Source organism: Panthera tigris, chromosome E2 (assembly GCF_018350195.1).
Source record: "Panthera tigris isolate Pti1 chromosome E2, P.tigris_Pti1_mat1.1, whole genome shotgun sequence".
Classification (NCBI taxonomy): Eukaryota; Metazoa; Chordata; class Mammalia; order Carnivora; family Felidae; genus Panthera; species Panthera tigris.
The window spans coordinates 33,616,077-33,633,528 of record NC_056674.1 but is presented as its reverse complement, the minus strand read 5'-3'; the positions used below and the strand labels follow the sequence as shown (position 1 = coordinate 33,633,528).

Below are 17,452 nucleotides of genomic sequence, written 5' to 3'. Positions count from 1 at the left end.
CTCCTGTCTGATAGAGAAATGTTTTTCCTCAGAAACCAACAGGGCCAATGACATTCTACTAACTAGCAGAAACATGGTCGCTCACCAGAAAGGGAAAAGAAAAGTAATATGCCGCCAATTCCCCCCACCCCTTTTTACTCTAAGATAAAAATAATTCGTCTAACAGAGCCAAGGAGTAGGAAATACTTTTTTTCTTTCATAAGGAAAATCTTGTAGCTCCTTTAATAAAGAACTGAATGAAACAAACTTTTCTAAGTTTAAAACAGAAGGAAAAGGGGTACCTGGGTGGCTCAGCTGGTTAAGTGTCCTATTTCAGCTCAGGTCATGATCTTGCAGTCAGGCTCTATACTGACAGCCCAGAGCCTGGAGCCTGCTTCAGATTCTGTGTCTGCCTCTCTTTCTCTCTCTCCCTCCTCTGCTTGTGTTCGCGCTCTCTCTCTCTCTCTCTCTCTCTCTCTCTCTCAGAAAATGAATAAATATTTTTAAAGAAACGAATAAAAAAGGAAAAAAACGGGAAAAATACATCTAACATTTTGCATCCATGTCGGACAAATTCAGACAAAGGAAACGCTCAACTTCTCAAATGACGTGCCCCTACAAAGACGTGGAATGATGGATATGAGTGTAAATAATAAATGCAAAATAAAAGTCACATTTTACTTTAATATGGCCCCAAAAATAAGACTTTTAAAAGTTAATAGATTTGACCACGATAAACTAAAAGCTGAATCTCTAAAAACACCATCTTAAACTTAATATGTCTAAAGCTGAGCTCTAATCTCTTGTCAACAAAACGCGCTCCTTGGCCTTCTCTGTGTGGAGCCACCACTACTCAGCTGCTTGGGCCAAAATCTTTGAAGGCCTCCATGACTCCTCCAGGCCAACAAAGCCTTTCAAGTCTACCCACAAAATGCACCCAGAATCTACCTCATCCCACCACCTGCACCCATTCAAGTCACTATCACCTCTTCCCTGGCGTCCCTGCTTCAGCCCTTGCCTCCTCCAGTCTAGTTGATCCTTTCAAAGTCAGGCCACATCCTTCCTTTGCTTAAACCTTTTGTACAAAGTGAAGCCCTACAGAAGCAGCCTCCCTTCCTCTTACCTTCCAGACTTACCTCCAGCCCTGACCCCCTTTCCTTTCCTGGGCTCCAGTCCCCCTGGGGCCCCTGTGCTACTCCCCCAACGGGTCAAGCACATTGCTGCCCTAGAGCCTTTCTACCCCTTGTTTCCTCTATCTAGAATGCTCCTCTCCCAGATTCACTCCTGACTGACTCCCTGTCTCTCTGTTTCAGCTCAACTGTCACCTGGCCTTTGATGCCAACCTGGAACAAAATATTTAGGAGCGCAAGCTGCAACTGTCCCTAGCACACCCCCATCTGACTGTCACCCCTGCTAGAACGTAAGCTGCACAAGGACAGGGATTCTGTGTGTTTTGTTCTCTAATGGATCCCGAGCTTCTAGAACAGCACCTGGCACACAGTAGGTGCTCATTTGTGGAATGAATAGTTTTATTCTTCCATTTGTGGAGAGTCTGTTCTTCTTGAAGGCTTCCTGCACTCTCCTGCCAAATCAGCACCCACTGGCAAGCAAAGACCAGAGCAAAAACATTCCCTTCCGACTACCAACTGATACTTAACATTTCTGAGGCTGCACAGCATAAGGCAGTGACAGTATAAATGCCAGGAATTCAGATCACACTTGGTCCAGACTGGTACTTTCCCTCTAAATACCCAGACAAAAACCAGTGGAATTTTAGAAGAAACAGCTCAGTTTTCAGGTGAACACAATTCCAAACCAGAAGAATAAATATATAGAAAAAATATCATTATTCAACTTCAGAGTTGAAAATAAGCTTGTTCCACGTCTGTCTGAGAGAAAAGACCTATATATTTAATGCCATATTTGGGAAAAACTGGATCTATCCTGCATTATAACTCAACCAGTGGATATTAATTGATAAAAACGTTATGAGGGCTTCCAAATCTATACTGCGATGTAGTCATCATCCAATCCCATTTCATTAAAATTTTTTAATTTACAATTAATATCATAAATATAAGAAAAACTTTATCTCTTCCACAAAGTAAATATCAAGTTAGCCATAAAATAAGTGGGTTAAACCAACCAAATATCCATTTTGACTCAAGATACTGAACGATGATCAAGCAAATAACCTTACTAACCTTGTCCAAGAGAGAACTGGGGGTAGGAAGGGGCAAAGTCCAAGCTTTATGTTGGAAAATCTGGCCAAGACACATGCAGAGACTGGATGCCAGCTGTATCCTTGGCGAGGTATGGAGGAGGGAGACAGGAAAATGCCACACAGAGGACCCACGGAAGTGGAACGTCGAACAGTCAAGGCAGCAAAATTGGGGCTGGATGGGAAACGGCCAGCAAGGACAAAGCCGCAACACCAGGGCTCCTCTGTCAGCAACGACTGAGCCTGATCAGGAGAGGACTTTGGAAACACTGACAGGTGCTTCAGAAAGCATCGCAGGATACCAGGGCCCTGAGCATCAAACCTCTCCCATGCTACATAGCAGAAGTCTTCCTGAGCCTCCACAGACCTCCTCAGACACTGGCAACCAAAAGCTTTAAAATGAAAGGCTACCTTATCACTGCTATTAGAAAGCAAGACTGGTTACTCTTGGGGCGGGGGGGGGGGGGGGGGAATGACAGAAGGGAGGCTTCTGAGGGGCTAATTTTCTGGTTTTTTTAAGCTGAGTGCTGCTTAACAGTGTGTTTACTTTGAGAAAATTCACTGAGCTGGACTCATGATTCGTGTACTTTTCAGACTGTGTATCATACTTCAATAAAAAAGTTACTCCCAAAATGAAAGACAATAACCCAAGGTTTTTCAGAGGCCACAGTAGGGCACCCCACTATATTAGAAGAATGCTCTTAGTGCAAAGTCCCTGTAATCCAGATCTCTTCACCACACCTAGAGGATGCTGAGAAAATTAAGCAGAGGAAAAAATTAGAGCCCACAGCTTTATAGACAGCTCTTCCCTACAGGTGAAATCAAGGGCTGAGCGGACTTCCATCTCCTCAAATTAGTCAGCACTCACCTGTCGCTCGCTGCCCAAAAACTGCCCCCTTCTGGACACATACACATCCTTTAGCGAGAGAGAAAAAAAAAATCCCCAAATTGCTTACAGGATGAGATGAACTAAATAAAAAGGCAGAGCAAAAATGCATCAAATAATTTCAGTTTATTTGCTACTAAGATGTGTCTTAATTATGAAAAATATGGTGATTTTTACAATCGCAATATAACCATGTTAAATATTTAATCAAGCCAGAAAAGAGTAGTGTAGTATAATAAAAAATTTATTTGGTCTTTGTCTCAGTTCCTGGCACAAAGCTCCTAAAACCCTTGGAATATCCTGAGATGGGGAGTCTTTTGCAACTCACAAGGAGCTCCACCTGAACACACTTGAGCTTATGTTAATGAGGTGACTTGGGGATGGGGCATCTTGGACAGCCTTGGGATGGGGCCAGTCACCAGAAAGACCAAACGATTAGAGGGCTGGAACTCTCAGCCCCGGCCACTCTACAACAACTCTTGAACGATGAGATCTGCCGAGCTTCTGGGTTGGTGACCACATGCTTGGAGGGTGGTGCCTGCCAGTTCCATAGGGACAGAAGCTCCTGTGCTCGGGGGCCCTTCCAGACCCCACCCTAAGTATCTAAGTACCCTAAGTACCCTAAGTATCTATCAGGGTGTCCATCCGTATCCTTTATGACAAACTCGTAAACACGTAAGTAAATGTTTCTCTGAGCTCTGTGAGCCCCTCTGGCAAATTAGTCGAACCTGAGGAGAGGGTTGCGGGAACCCCAGATCTAGAGCCGGTAGGTCAGAAGCACATGTAGCAACCTGGCTTCGCGACTGGCTTCCGAAAGAGGGGGGTGGGGGGTGGGCACGGTTCTGTGGGACTGGACCCTTAACTGGTGGGATCTGCCGCTATCTCCAGGTACACGGTGCCAGAAGTGAGTTAAACTGTAACAGCCAGCTGGTGCGCAGGCAATCTGAAAATTGCCTGATGTGTGGAAAACCCACACACTGGGTGTCAAAAGTGAAGCGCTGTGGTGGTGAAGTAGAGTAGTGTGACAGTGAAGGAAACACACGAAGGGTATTTTTCCCTTCCAAATGGATAATTAAATATGCAAACTGCTCAACACTTCTAGACCATTTTAAATCAGTATTCTCAGAGTGGCCCCTTCAGGATTTTGCAGATGGTCTGATTCTCAGTTTCTTACAGTATTCATGCTTATTGTATTAAAATGTCTACACATCTGTTTTCTGGTATTAATTATTAGTTCATTAGTGTCTTTTCTTCTAAAGCATCAGCCACCAGTAGAATGTGCCTTCCCACTTTCCCAGGGCTTTGTGGACTCCCAAGCTGGGGAACCACGGTTTAAAAACTACTGGGTCATCTCAGAGGTGGCTGTGAACCCATGATACTTACAGGATATATTTCCATAAACGAGCACCTCCAGTACCTCAAAGCTGACCGAAAACAAAGGAAAGAGTGAAAGAGCCTCATAGCCATCCATCCTGTCTACCAAACTCTTTTCCAGTTTCTAGTCTTTGAGACCGGTATGCTAGGGCAAGGGTCAGCAAGCTTCTTCTGTAACGGGCCAGACAGCAAATTATTTTAGGCTTTGTGGGCCATTCTCTGTTGCACCTGCACAGCTGGGCTTGAAACTGGATGATAGGTAAACAAATGAGCATGGCTGTGCTCCGATAAAATTTTAATCATGACCACTCAGATATGAATTTCATATAATTTTCACTTGTCATAAAATATTCTTCTTTGGATTTTTTTCCCCACAATTTAAAGATGTAAAAACCCTTTTTAGCTTCTCAGGCCTACACGTTATAGTTTGCCAACCCCTATTTTGCCTAGGTAAATCTGAGCTAGACTTGGTAAGTAAATCCAGGTTCAACGCTTACTGGCTATATGCCCCTGGCACAGCTCCCTCACTAGCAGTGAAAACACTACCGTGTAAAGATTAACACAACAGGCCTGTTGTCATTCCCCTTCCCTCTGTAAGGTGTTTATTTAGACAGCAGATTTGGGGGAAGAAATCCGTTTTGTAAATGATGAAATCTATCCAGAAAGTGTTCTTCTGACCTAACGCACAGAATGCTAGAGGGAACTCCCTGCCCTTTTCAAGGACAGGGCAACATATCAAACCCATGTGCATTTTCCCTTTTCCTTATCACCCACAATCCAAACAGAACAGTTATCCAAGGAATATGAAGGGGGTAACAAAGAGATGAAAAGATAAAGCAAGGGCCTCTGTCTTTCCTTCAGTCTTAAAGGAATCTCTCTCAGTTCGGTGACTGCACAGGGAAATGACACCAACGATTTTCCCTGCAGAATGTCAATACACTCAAGCAGGACTTCTAAGTACTCACTGTGAAATTCTAATCTTACCACACACCCAAATATTATCTCTTTCAACTACAAAGATCTTGGAATCTAAAAAATGCACTTTTAGCCTGCTATAGTTTGCAGATGCTTTTGGGGGGGGGGAGGATTTTTTGTATACTTCAGAGGAAATAATTGGTGCTACTTCCACCTCTTTTCTTCTCTTCAAAATATACAATTAACAATGTTACTCCTTTTTGAAAATTATTTTTAAAAGTTTTAACGTGACAGTAAAATAAGTAAAAACATACATATACATATTTAAAACAGAATGGGTAGACAGGAGAAGACTGGACTCTGAAGCACCTCGTTTGAATCTACAACGTTCACTTACTGGCTTAAAGTAGGTCGATTTACCCCTGGGATAAAATCCAAATCTTTCCTCTCAGTTTCCTCATTTATAAAAAGAGGATGATAATCCCTAACTACTTCAAGGGGTTGATGATACACAGAAAGGATTTTATAAACTCTACTGATTTACATCATTGTAAAATGTTATTTTAGCTTTTATTCCAAAGTTGCCAATTTGGCAACATTTTGTCATTTAATTATAAACATCTCTGCTTCAAAAAAATCTTCTAGTAAATATTTGATACTAAATTATAACTTACTTAAGCACAACTTCATTATCATTCAGTAAGAACTTCTGATAGACAGTTATAATTTTTAAATGTATATTACCCACTATCAAATGTGGTTTTTATTAGAACTTCAAGTTTCCACAATGAAGGTGTGATTCAAAAGAAATCTAGCATTTAATTTCAAGAAGAAATCTTGCCCTCAAACCATCTTATTAATTGGGCTTAATAGGATTAAAACGAAAGAGAAGTGTGTTCAATATTCAGCACCAATGATTAATGAGTAAAGCCTCACCCGAGGTATCAAAAGTTTAAGACTGGTGCTGCTCTCCTCTCTTCTTTTGCAAATGTAAACCTTGGTTATCATTCCATTTTTTGCTGTATCTGTCAGCTGTCAATTACAACAACAACCAAAGAGAAAAACTGCATCTTAACAGATACTATTGTTTCAGATGCCTTTAGGAAAAGGATGAAAAAAATCTGTTGTTGGATAATTCTTTCTAGTCCCATGAGACTAAGTAAAAGAGACTTGGATCTGATCATTACTCAGAAGGTAGACTTCTGGAGAAAACAAAGAGCTAAAACAAATTACCCTAGACAGAGTGAAATGAAAGAGCTGGGTGATTCGGGACTAGCACTGGCCTGGGTGACTCAGTGTTTGCAGTAAAGAAGGCACAGTATCAGCTTTCCTGATACATAAAATGCCCCTTGTATTGTTTCATATCCAGAGAGCAAAGAGGAGCAACCTGGCATCATATAAAAACATCAAGTATCCCCCAGGGAAGTTTCTGATAAACTCTCAGCAGTCCAGTGGGCTGTCCAGTGCAATAGCAGAGTAGAAGCTGGGCCTGGAATGGAAGAACTGCGCATTGGCTCTGCCCCACATCAGCCTCTGGCCCTGGGGCTGACCCTTCCCCCTCTCTGGATTGCAGTCTCATCACCACTGAGGTGATGGGGTTGGCTCAGGTAATTCCTAAGAGACTGCTCCTACAAATGTAGAGATTTTGAGTCTTTTTTTTTTTTTTTTAATGTTTATTTTTGAGAGAGAGAGAAAGCACACAAGCAGGGGAGAGGCAGTGAGAGAGAGGGAGATAAAAGATCCCAAGCAGGCTCCACCCTGTCACCACAGAGCCTGATGCAGGGCTCAAACTCAGGAACCGTGAGATCATGACCTTAGTCGAAGTCAGATGCTTAACCGACTGAGCCACCCAGGCGCCCCTTTAGTCAGTCTCTAAACTCACTTAATGTGTCCTTAGAAGGAGCAGCCTCATTTGAGTGGTGATGGAAATTAACGACACCGGCCACATCTTAAACTGGCATGAGCAGGGAAGATCACCAAATCAGCCTCTAAAAGGTCTTTGGCTCTGGCTTTTTTCCTCTAAACCAATGTTTCTCAACTGAGGGCAACTTTGCCTCCCCAGAGGTCACTGGCAATATCTAGAGACATTTCTGGTTGTCACAATTCAGGGAGACAGGCCACATACCACGGACATCTAGAGGGTACAGGTCGAGGGTGGAGCTAAACATACCACAATGCCTAGCACAGCCTCCACAACAAAGAATTACATGGCTCAAATATAATGCCGAGGCTGAGAAACCCTGCTGTAAACCAAGGAAAGCTTACTGTCCTGAAGGCCATGACACCGACATCAAAGTCACTAGGAACCCCTGGAAATACATGTATTGTTTTTCTTAATATAAGAAAAGCACTACAGCTTTTATCAGATTCTAATAAAAGTCTGAGCCCTCCACCACCACCAAATAATCTTAAAACATAGAGGAGGGCACCTGTTGGGATGAGCACTGGGTGTTGTATGGAAACCAATTTGACAATAAATTATATATAAAAAAATAAATAAATAAAATCAAGTTGAATAAATGCTATGTCACTTTAAAAAAAAACATACACGAAACAAACAAACAACAAAAAACACCACTGTATAGACAGAATTATCGCATTTGAGATTTTTTATGGCAGCATATTCATACCCTGGTATACCACACAGCAATAGGAAAGACTGAACTATAGCTATGTGGAATATGGATAAATTTTGCCGACACAGTGGTTAACTAAAGCAGCCAGATTTATTTTAAAGAAAAAACACATACTGCACGATTGCATTTAAATGGATTTTAAGAGCAGAAAAAACTAAATCTATGGTGGTAGAAATCAGAACACTGGTTCTTCTAGGGTGGGGGCACGGGAGTAACCGACTGGAAAGGAGAACAAAACTTTCCGGGTGCTATCGACTAGAAAGTGCCCCTCCAAAATTCCCATGTTGAAGCCTTAAGACCCAATGTGATGGTATTTGGAGAAGGGACCTTTGGAAGGGAATTAGGTTCAGATGAGGTCATGAAGATGGGGCCCTTATGAAGGGATTGGTGTCTTACTAAAGGACACCAGGGAGCTTGCTTCCTACCCACCCCCCCACCCCCACCACATTCAACCAGGAAAGAACATGTGAGCACACAGTGAGATAGCAGCCATCTAACAACCAGGAAGCAGGTCTTCGCCAGGACCCGACCACGCTGGCACTCTGATCTCAGACTCCCAGCCTCCAGAACTGTGACAAAATAAACTTCTGCTATTTAAGCCACCCAGTTTATGGTATTTTATTATGGCAGCTCACGTTGTAAATGTTCCATATCTCAATATGGTTAGTGGTCACATGATTGGATAAATATGTAAAAATTCACTGAGCTATACACTTAAGATAATTCACAGATAATTCACAGTAAAGAAACATTACATAGCGAGAAATGTACCTTAGCATTACCTCCAGAAAGCAAAGGGAAGAGTTGGGATTTTCCATCTTATACCTCTGTCAGTCTGAATTCTTTTCCATGGCTGTATGTGACCTTGTCTAACTTCAAACAACTTGTTAATTTTTTTTTTAATTTTTAATGTTTATTTCTTTTTGAGAGAGAGAGAGAGAGAGACAGAGTGTAAGTGGAGGAGGGGCAGAGAGAGAGGGAGACAAGAATCCAAAGCTGGCTCCAGGCTCTGAGCTGTCGGCACAGAGCCCACCCGACACAGGGCTCGAACCCACGAGCCTTGAGATCAAGTAAGACACTTAACCGCTTAACTCACTGAGCCACCCAGGTGTCCCAACAACTTGTTCATTTCTAAACTGCTCTACATCCCCTACTTCGGAGTGTCTGTCTCACCAGTGGCCCTGAATCCTCGATGGCAATGACTATCAAATCCACACTCCCACTCTGCGCCCTGCACTCACACTGCAACCCAGAGTTTCCAGGCACTGCCTACGCATTTCCACTCAAGCACGTAACTGTCACATCTGGCACATCTCAAAATGCAGTAACCGCCCCCCCCCCAGCTCCCCCCGCCCAAGACCTGCCCTCCTCATCTCCTTCACTCTGTCCCCTGGCTTCTCTCTCACTCTCACTCCCTCTCTTTCTGGTTTTAACTCGCCCTTCTCCTTTACATCTGCGCATGACTTCAGATGGTTTATATACAGGTACTCTCTGCCTTCCAGACTCAGAAACCAAAGAGATGCAGATATATTTTTTGAGAGAAAGCAGACAGGTATTTCTCACTATCCAAACCACTGTTCCTCCCTAACAAAAACTCAGGAAACCAAATACTTTAGATTCAGATGACAAGATAGCCTTCACTCTCCAAATGTGCTATCCCAACTCTCATTACTTAACAGATTGCCAAGATTTAGATAGCAAAAGGTACTTGCCTTCCTCCCCCAGCTTTATTCAGATAGAATTGATACAGAACAACTGGTAAGTTTAAGATCTACAACGTAACATGCGTATCTCTGCCCATATTGGGAGATGACGACCACAATGAAGTTAGTCTAACTGCTGCTTCTATCTTCTTCACCATTACAGGAGGCGGGACTTCCATCCTTTTAAATCCAAGCTCTTGAGAGACACCAGGATGTCTTCGAGCCCCTCCCACTCCACTCCCACATCACTCTGCTTGCTGTGGCTGCCTCAATCTTTCCACCATCACTTTCCCTATGTTGCTCCTGCTCAAAGCCTCAATGCCTTCCACTCACAGGGATGCAGACGAGGCACTGCTTTTGATTAAACCCTATGTACCAGTTACCCGATTTACTCTGCTCCTAACCATCCTTACGTACGCCCTGCTCATGCCATTTTCCCCACCTTCCACTGTACCCCTGAGCTCCAGCCAGCCCCTCCACTCTCCGGTGAGGCGCCTTTGGGCAAGTTAATTACTCTTGCTAGGCCCCATCTGTGAAATGGAAAAAGAGCTATATCTTCTTCACAGGCCACATAATAACCACGCAATAATCCTCAGCTATTATTTTTACCAATTCAAGTCCTACCTACCAAATGGTTTTCCTAAACATCCATCCCACAAACATCTCCTCTCACCTAAATTCTGTTCATTTATCTGCCTTACAGATTTCCATGTAGCCAATCCTCAGTTTTGGTGCTCCACAGGGTGTCTGCAGCTGCCTTGTGTCACTGTGGAGCTCTCACAGACCTATTTTTGTCAATATGTGGTTTTTGTTAGTTGTTCTGTTGTTTTTATGTAGAGACAGGCATCAGGACCTCTTAGCTTGCCATTGTGCTGATATCACTCTCCTTCATTTGTTTTACATTATTGTCTATTTATATCAAGACTCTCCATCTCTTCCAAAAAGCCTAAAGTTTAAAGCATTCTGTAGCTTTACTTTTCTTAACTCCGACAATGTCCTTGAACAGCAGCTAGATTCCCCAACACAGTCACTGACTGACAGAATAAACTTCCACAAACTTTGCCAAGAATATCTAACTGAGATTAGGGAAACAGAAGGGACCCCATGAAGGACTGCTTTTTTGCTGCCTTCATTCTTGCTAAGGCCTGAGCCCCCGCCTTACACACGTCTTATAGTACAGACAGTGCACGTCCTCCTTGTGAATGATTTCTTGATTTAATGATTCTTGAGTTAATGATTTCTTTGGAGTCTTCCAGCACAAGAGACACCATCTAAGGAGTGACCAGCGAGGCTGTTATGCATGTTTTCCAGACCACTGACTTACCAAGACCCTTGGCCCCAGGGCATAAGCGGCTTATAGAGGACACCTAAATACTTGTCCATTTTAACCAGTTCCCAGATGCCTAAAGAAGCACTTACAACGAACAGATCACAATCCTCAGTAAGAACCCCAGCCCCCCAGCATAGATGACACTCCCTCGTCTTTCCTTTCTGAGTCTCCCAGATGCTCCGTTTGTATCTGCACTCTGCGTCTTCAGGAAACTCTGCTCTCACTTCCTCTCGGCTCATGTTTGATTTCTATCTGATGGAAAGACAAGAATCCTCTTGGCTGGTCCTGTGGGACCTCCTCTGGGTCCCTGGACCCAGCCAGCCTGACTCCTATTGTTTAAATTCCTATGCTGACCTTGTTGGGTCCACCAAAGTCACAGCCCCATCTTCCTTCATTTAACAAATATTTATTAAGCATCTCCCATGCACTAGGTACTATCTGTTCAAGGCACTGGGGACAGAGCTGTGGAAAAACTAGACAAGGTTCTGGGACTCAAAACACTTGTGTCTGTTAGGAGACAGACAATTAAAATAAACAAATAGACAAATGATGCCAGGTATTGATAAGTGCTCACAAGGAGATAAAACAGGGAAATGTGGCAGAATGAACAGTAGGACTGCTTTAGCTGGGATGTTCTGCAAAGCTTCTTTAAAAAGGAAACCTTCGGGGGGGCCTAGGTCAATCAGTCGGTTAAGCATCCGACTCTTGGGTTTGGCTCAGGTCATGATCTCATGGTTCGTGAGTTCGAGCCTCGTGTTGGGCTCTGCGCAGACAGCTGCTGAGCCTGCTTGGGAATCTCTCTCATCCTCTCTGCCCCTCCCTCCCTCACCTGCACTCTCCTCTCTCTCTCTCTCTCTCAAAGTAAATAAATAAACATTTACAAAAAAGGAAACTTGAACAAAGACCTAAATGAAATAAAGGAGTGAGCTATACTGATATCTGGAAGAATGTTCTTGCAAAGGAAACGGCGATTGCAAAAGCTCCAAGGCAAAAGCAAATTTAGCGTATGTGAAGAAGAACAGGAGGCCACATGACTGAAGCGCAACATGACAGGGAAAAGTGGTGGGAGAGGGGTTACGGCAGGGGCTACGTGGTGTAGGTTTCACAGCACATGGTAATAAGAACGTCTGATTTTCGTCTGTGTGTGATGGGAACTACCAAAGGGTTAAGCCTTTTCAAAGGCTCATTCCCACTTCTGCACGGAGAACAGACTGCAGGGAGGAAGGGCACAAAGTAAAAACAGGGAGACCAGTCAGGAGGCTGCTCTTACTACCCAGATGTGCTACAGGAGAGTGGTATGGACCAGGATGGTAGTGGCGGAAGAGACTGACTCACGTATACATTTTAAGAATAGATTTCGCGTAAATATGAATCACTTATGTAGAGCGTGAGAGAAAAGAAGTCGAACACGATGCCGAGGTTTTAGGCCTAAGTAAGTAACTCGGGAGCATGAATGTGCCACTTACTGAAATGAGAAAGACCAGGAAGGGAACAGATTTAGACAGCAGAGAGCTGTTGTGAGGATGACGTTAGATTATGCAGGCAAAGCCCGTGGCGGGGACTTGCACACAGCCAGAGCTCAGGAAATGATGGCTGTCTTTGGCGGCTTCTCCTAGAGTTCAGGTGTCTCCTCTCCTAAGATAATTCCTCAGCAGTAGGGGAAACTGGGTGAGGAGTACAGAGAACTCTGTACTGATCTTACATATTTTCTGTAAATCTAAAATTATTCTAAAATTAAAAGATTAAAAACAATTCCTTGGGGTGCCTGCGTGACTCAGTTAAGCATCCGACTTCAGCTCAGGTCATGATCTTGTGGTCCGTGTGTTCGAGCCCCGCACTGGGCTCTGTGCTGACAGCTCAGGGCCTAGAGCCTGCTTCGGATTCTGTGTCTCCCTCTCTCTCTCTCTCTGCCCCTCCCCTGCTCATGCGTGTGCACATGCGCTCTTGCTCTCTCTCTCTCAAAAAATAAACAAACATAACAACAAACAAATCCTCAATCCCACACGTTCCTCCAGCTCTCACTCTCTCTTCAAAAAAAGATGGCCATCCTCTGTCATGCCTCATCCACACATCACCCGCTGCAACCTAACTTCTGCTTGCCTCACTATTTTCCCATTTCTCTGCAGCCACCACTAACCTAACTGCTAAGTCCAATGGACTTTCAACCCTTCCTCTCAGCCTCTGACACCCTGACCATTCCTTTCTTCCTGAAACACTCTCCTCCCTTGACTTGAAGATGCCACCTTTCCCTGGTTCGCCTCCTGCTCTCCCAGCTTTTCCCTCCCTCAGCCTCCTCTGCTGTGGCTTCTACATCTATCCATCCCTTAAATGCCAAGCTTCTATCCTTGGACCTCCTCTTCCCACACTGTGTATTTCTCTGGATAAGATCCACCTTTGGCCATGGCTTCAACTAGAACCCCTACCAGTGATTATTAATATTTCGAATGGCCACAGACATCTGTGAGTCTAATGTTCATGTACACATGTGCACGTAACAGAACCACACACACACTCTTGAAGATACAATGGCAGGAGGCTCATAGGACCCCTCCTCCAAAAGGCCACCCAAAGACCCCTGAGGACTATCTGGGCCCAGATAAGAACCCTAATTTATCAAAACAAGGGTTTGGTAGAAATTATTCTACGTCCAGGCCAGCTCTCTCCCCTGAACTAGTACCTCCAACTGTCCACCCGACATCTGCACCTGGATGACCCATGGGTGCCTCAAACCACACATGTCCCAAACCAAACTCATCACTTCTCTCTCCTCTTAGCTACCAACACCACCAATTTCTCCTCCTGGGCTCCCAGTCTCTCGGTAAAACTATTAGCATCCAGCAAGTCAGCCAGAAACCACCTGGGAATCACATGAGGGTTGCCTTCCTCTGCTCCTGAACATCCAGCCAATATCCAGGTCTACCTCCCAAACCTTTTGCGAAAGGCAATCCTCATCTCTCTCACCCCCGGTCTGACCCTCAAGCTTTTCTCCTGACTACCTCGTTCCTCTAACTCACCCTCCCCTTAGCAAGAAGTCTTTCTGAAACGCTCCCCTGCCTTAATCTCACCAGGGACACCTTCCGTCCTCTCCAGGAGGAAATGCATGCATTCTGACACTGTCACTTTTACCATCCCCATCTCTCACTCCCCTTTCCCCAAAGATACCCTAATAAGTCTCTACTCTTGGGGGTGATTCTCGCTGTTTCCTCCCTTCGTACTCCTGCATATGCAGCTGCATATTCTGCTATAACACATCCCAAGCCTACACTGTCACATGGGGAACTCCTATGTATCCTGCAAAGTCAGCGAGGGCAGTCCTCCCCATCCCACACCCCTCCCACAATATTCTGAACCTTCTGTTACTGTTCTTCTCTGGTGAAATAGTTGTAATTATTTCTTCCCATGTTTGTCTCCTCTACGTGGCAAATTCCTGTAAGGCAGACTGCTCAACTCTGAACCCTCAGCAACCAAGTTTAGCATTAAATAGGTACCAAATACATGTTTGATGAATTAAAGTGGCTTGTTCCCTGAATACCCCCTTGGACCCTCACCTCTGGGTCTCTGCTGACCTCTCCCCCTCTTTGGAACATCTGTATTTCTACCTTATTTTCTACTTCAGTCCATCAAGAAACAGATTCAGACACTCAAGCTCACCACTTCTGCAACTGTTCCCACCTCAGGGTCTTGGCAACTTGGTATTCCCCTTCCAGGAATGCTCTCACCCCAGATATTCCCATCACTTGCTCTCTCATTTCAATCTGTTCAGAAATCCTTGTCCTCCTTTTAAAAATAGTCTGATACTACACTCTATATTTGTTTGTTTATTGCTGGCGGTATCCTCTATAGCAACATCACTCCAACGAGGGCAGGACTGTTTAATTCATCACTGTATTTCCAAGTCTCTAAAGGTGTCAGGAACATTCGTTTATTTGGCATTTATTGAGCACCTACTGCGTGCCAGATCTAGGTGCTGAAGATTATCAGGGAACAAAACAGATAAAAACACTCTGCCCTTCACATTCTGGAAGGGAAAGACAATACACAAGGTAAATAACTAAAATATAATTGCTAAGAAGAACAAGTGAAGCAGAAATGAAGACAGAAACTGGGGAAAGCCTCACTACATGATCCCTGAATAAAAACCTGAAAAAAGTGAGGGAGCAAACCACATGGATATTGAACCCCTAGCAGAAAGGTCCTGAGGTCAAAGCATGTCTGACATCTGGAAAGGGAGAACAGCAGAAAGTGAGAGTGGGAAAGTAACAGTGGGTCAGATTATGTAAAGCCTTATGGCTCACTAGGAGGCATTTGTCTTTAAATAAGACGGAAACTCACTGGAGGGTTTTTGTGTAAAGGAGTGATATGATCTGACCTGCGTTTCAAAAGGATCCTTCTAGCTGCTGTGCTGAAAAATAGGGCATGAATGCAAGGGCAGAAGCAGGAAGACCAGCTGGGAGACTATTTCAATAATCCAGGTGAGAGGTGGTGGTGACTTGGCCCAGGGTGGTAAGCACTGGATGTGGAATGAGAAAGAAAAAGAGCAGTCAAGGGTGACTCAAAGGTTATTGTCTAGATCTTTTATATTACCGAGATAGAAAACAAAAACAAAAACAAAAAGAAGAGCAGTTTGGGAGGGGAGATGATGGGAAGCTTGCTAGGCCTCTCTTGACAGGTTCAGTCTGAGTTCCCTAACATCCATCTCGGTAGGGATAGAAAATAGGTAGCTGGGTAGATGTCGAGGGAGAAGCCCCCGTTGGAGATACAAACAGAGGATCTGTTAGCCTAAAACATAAGTATTTAAAACTATGAGCCTTGAACAGAAATTCATCATGAATGGAAACTCAAATGTCCCAAATACAAATGCACGAAGAACAGCTGAAAGAAAGAAAAGCTATGATGCCCAAGGACACCCTCTGAGGTTCCGCAGACAGAATACAAAAGGTGATCCTTGCTCATGCTGAAAAGCAATTCGGTCAAAACAACCAACAACAAAAAACCCAAATCTCCTCACTTGACAAGGGCAAACCATCGGATCTGTGAAAGGGTGGTCCAAACTCTGACCGAAGATCCCTGGGGTCCGTCCCGCAATTTTTTAAAGAAACCCAGTAAACTCAGGCATTGCAGCGAGGGCCAAGAAAGTGCAGGCCATCTCCAGGTTCTAATCTCTTGCGTGTCCCTACGTGCGGAGCAGCATTCCCCTGCATGCGGGTACAGCAGACAGGCCAAGGGTGGGGAAAGGCTAACAGGGTCGACACCCCCGCCCTTGGAGGGAGGACGGGGTACATCCCCAGGGGCGAGCACGCAGGCGGAGTGCTGTGGCGGAGAGGGGCGCCGCCCCAACCCAGAGTGGGTTCGCTGTGCACAGGGTGGGGGTGGGGGTGCGGGTGTGGGCGTGACGCGCCGCGGCAGAGCGCCGCAGTAAGGGAGGAGGGGAGTCAGGAGGCCAAAGCTCCGTGTTCAAAAAGAGAGCGGATAGAAGGCACTCCCAGGGCGCTGCCAGACACTATAATGGGGACGGTTCGACAGGGAGATGAGTCGCCGGCGTCAAGCGTGCTCGGCTGCCAGACGGCGAACGGGAAGTGAGAGCAACGTGGCTCCGAGCGTGCGGACCGGACTCCGCCCAGCCTCGGGGCCCCGGGTTGGTTCAAGGACAAGCCCCGAGTGGGAAGGACATAGACACCGACACCCTTACCTGACACTGCAGCAGTCTCAGCAGCTCAGGTCCCGGCTGGAGAACGCGGCCGCCGCTTCTCGCGCCGCTCGCCCGCGCTACCTGATTGGCCGAAGTCGGCCCTCCCAGAAGCCCTCGCGCGGCGCGCCGCCAAATAAACTTTATGGAGACCCGCGGAGGAGAACAAGGACACGGGCGGGGCTGTGGCCGGGGCCTCCGGCTGAGCTGCCACGCCCCCCTAGCCCGTGGCCTTGGCCCTCAGTCTTCCCTCCTGGTTAGAGTTGGCTGAGAGCGAATGCGCAATCTCTAGCGCGGGTTTCTAACCGTTTATTGAGCACCATCCTAGTGCCAGGTACTGGGGGCACAGTGGCGCTGGGAGCACAGTGGTGACCACGACAGACAAGATCCTTGCTCTAATGGAGTTGTCGAGCTGGTGGGAGAAACAAAAGTACAATAAATACCTGCCAGTTTGTAAGGAGGGCTATGACCAAAAAAAAGCAGGGTAATGAGAATGAGAATGCCTGTTCCGTCCCAAGGCCTCTCTGAAGAGGTGCTGTCCGAGCTGAAACACAATGACGAGGAAGGGCTAGTCTTGCAAAGTCTTGGCTGCAGAGCACTCCAAGCAGACGAACAAGAGTGAAAGCTCCATGGGTGAACAAGCTTGATGTGTGAAGAATAGGAATGTAAAATGGTACAGCCCCTTTGGAAAAAGAGTATGGAAGTTCCTAAAAAATTAAAAA

At 45.2% G+C, this 17,452-nt stretch overlaps 1 protein-coding gene across 2 annotated transcripts in view; it reads right to left on the bottom strand.

Moving 5' to 3' along the window:
* NUP93 (nucleoporin 93) overlaps positions 1-16,819 on the bottom strand; it is a 103,730-nt gene extending 86,911 nt beyond the window's left edge. The window contains exon 1 of one of the 2 annotated variants that reach the window (XM_007090190.3): positions 16,734-16,819. The gene's annotated coding sequence lies outside the window, so the exon portion shown is untranslated. Of the gene's footprint in view, positions 1-15,413; positions 15,560-16,733 lie in introns of those variants that run through there. The other variant, XM_042968773.1, reaches the window with a different exon arrangement.
* Between the last annotated feature and the right edge of the window lie 633 nt (positions 16,820-17,452).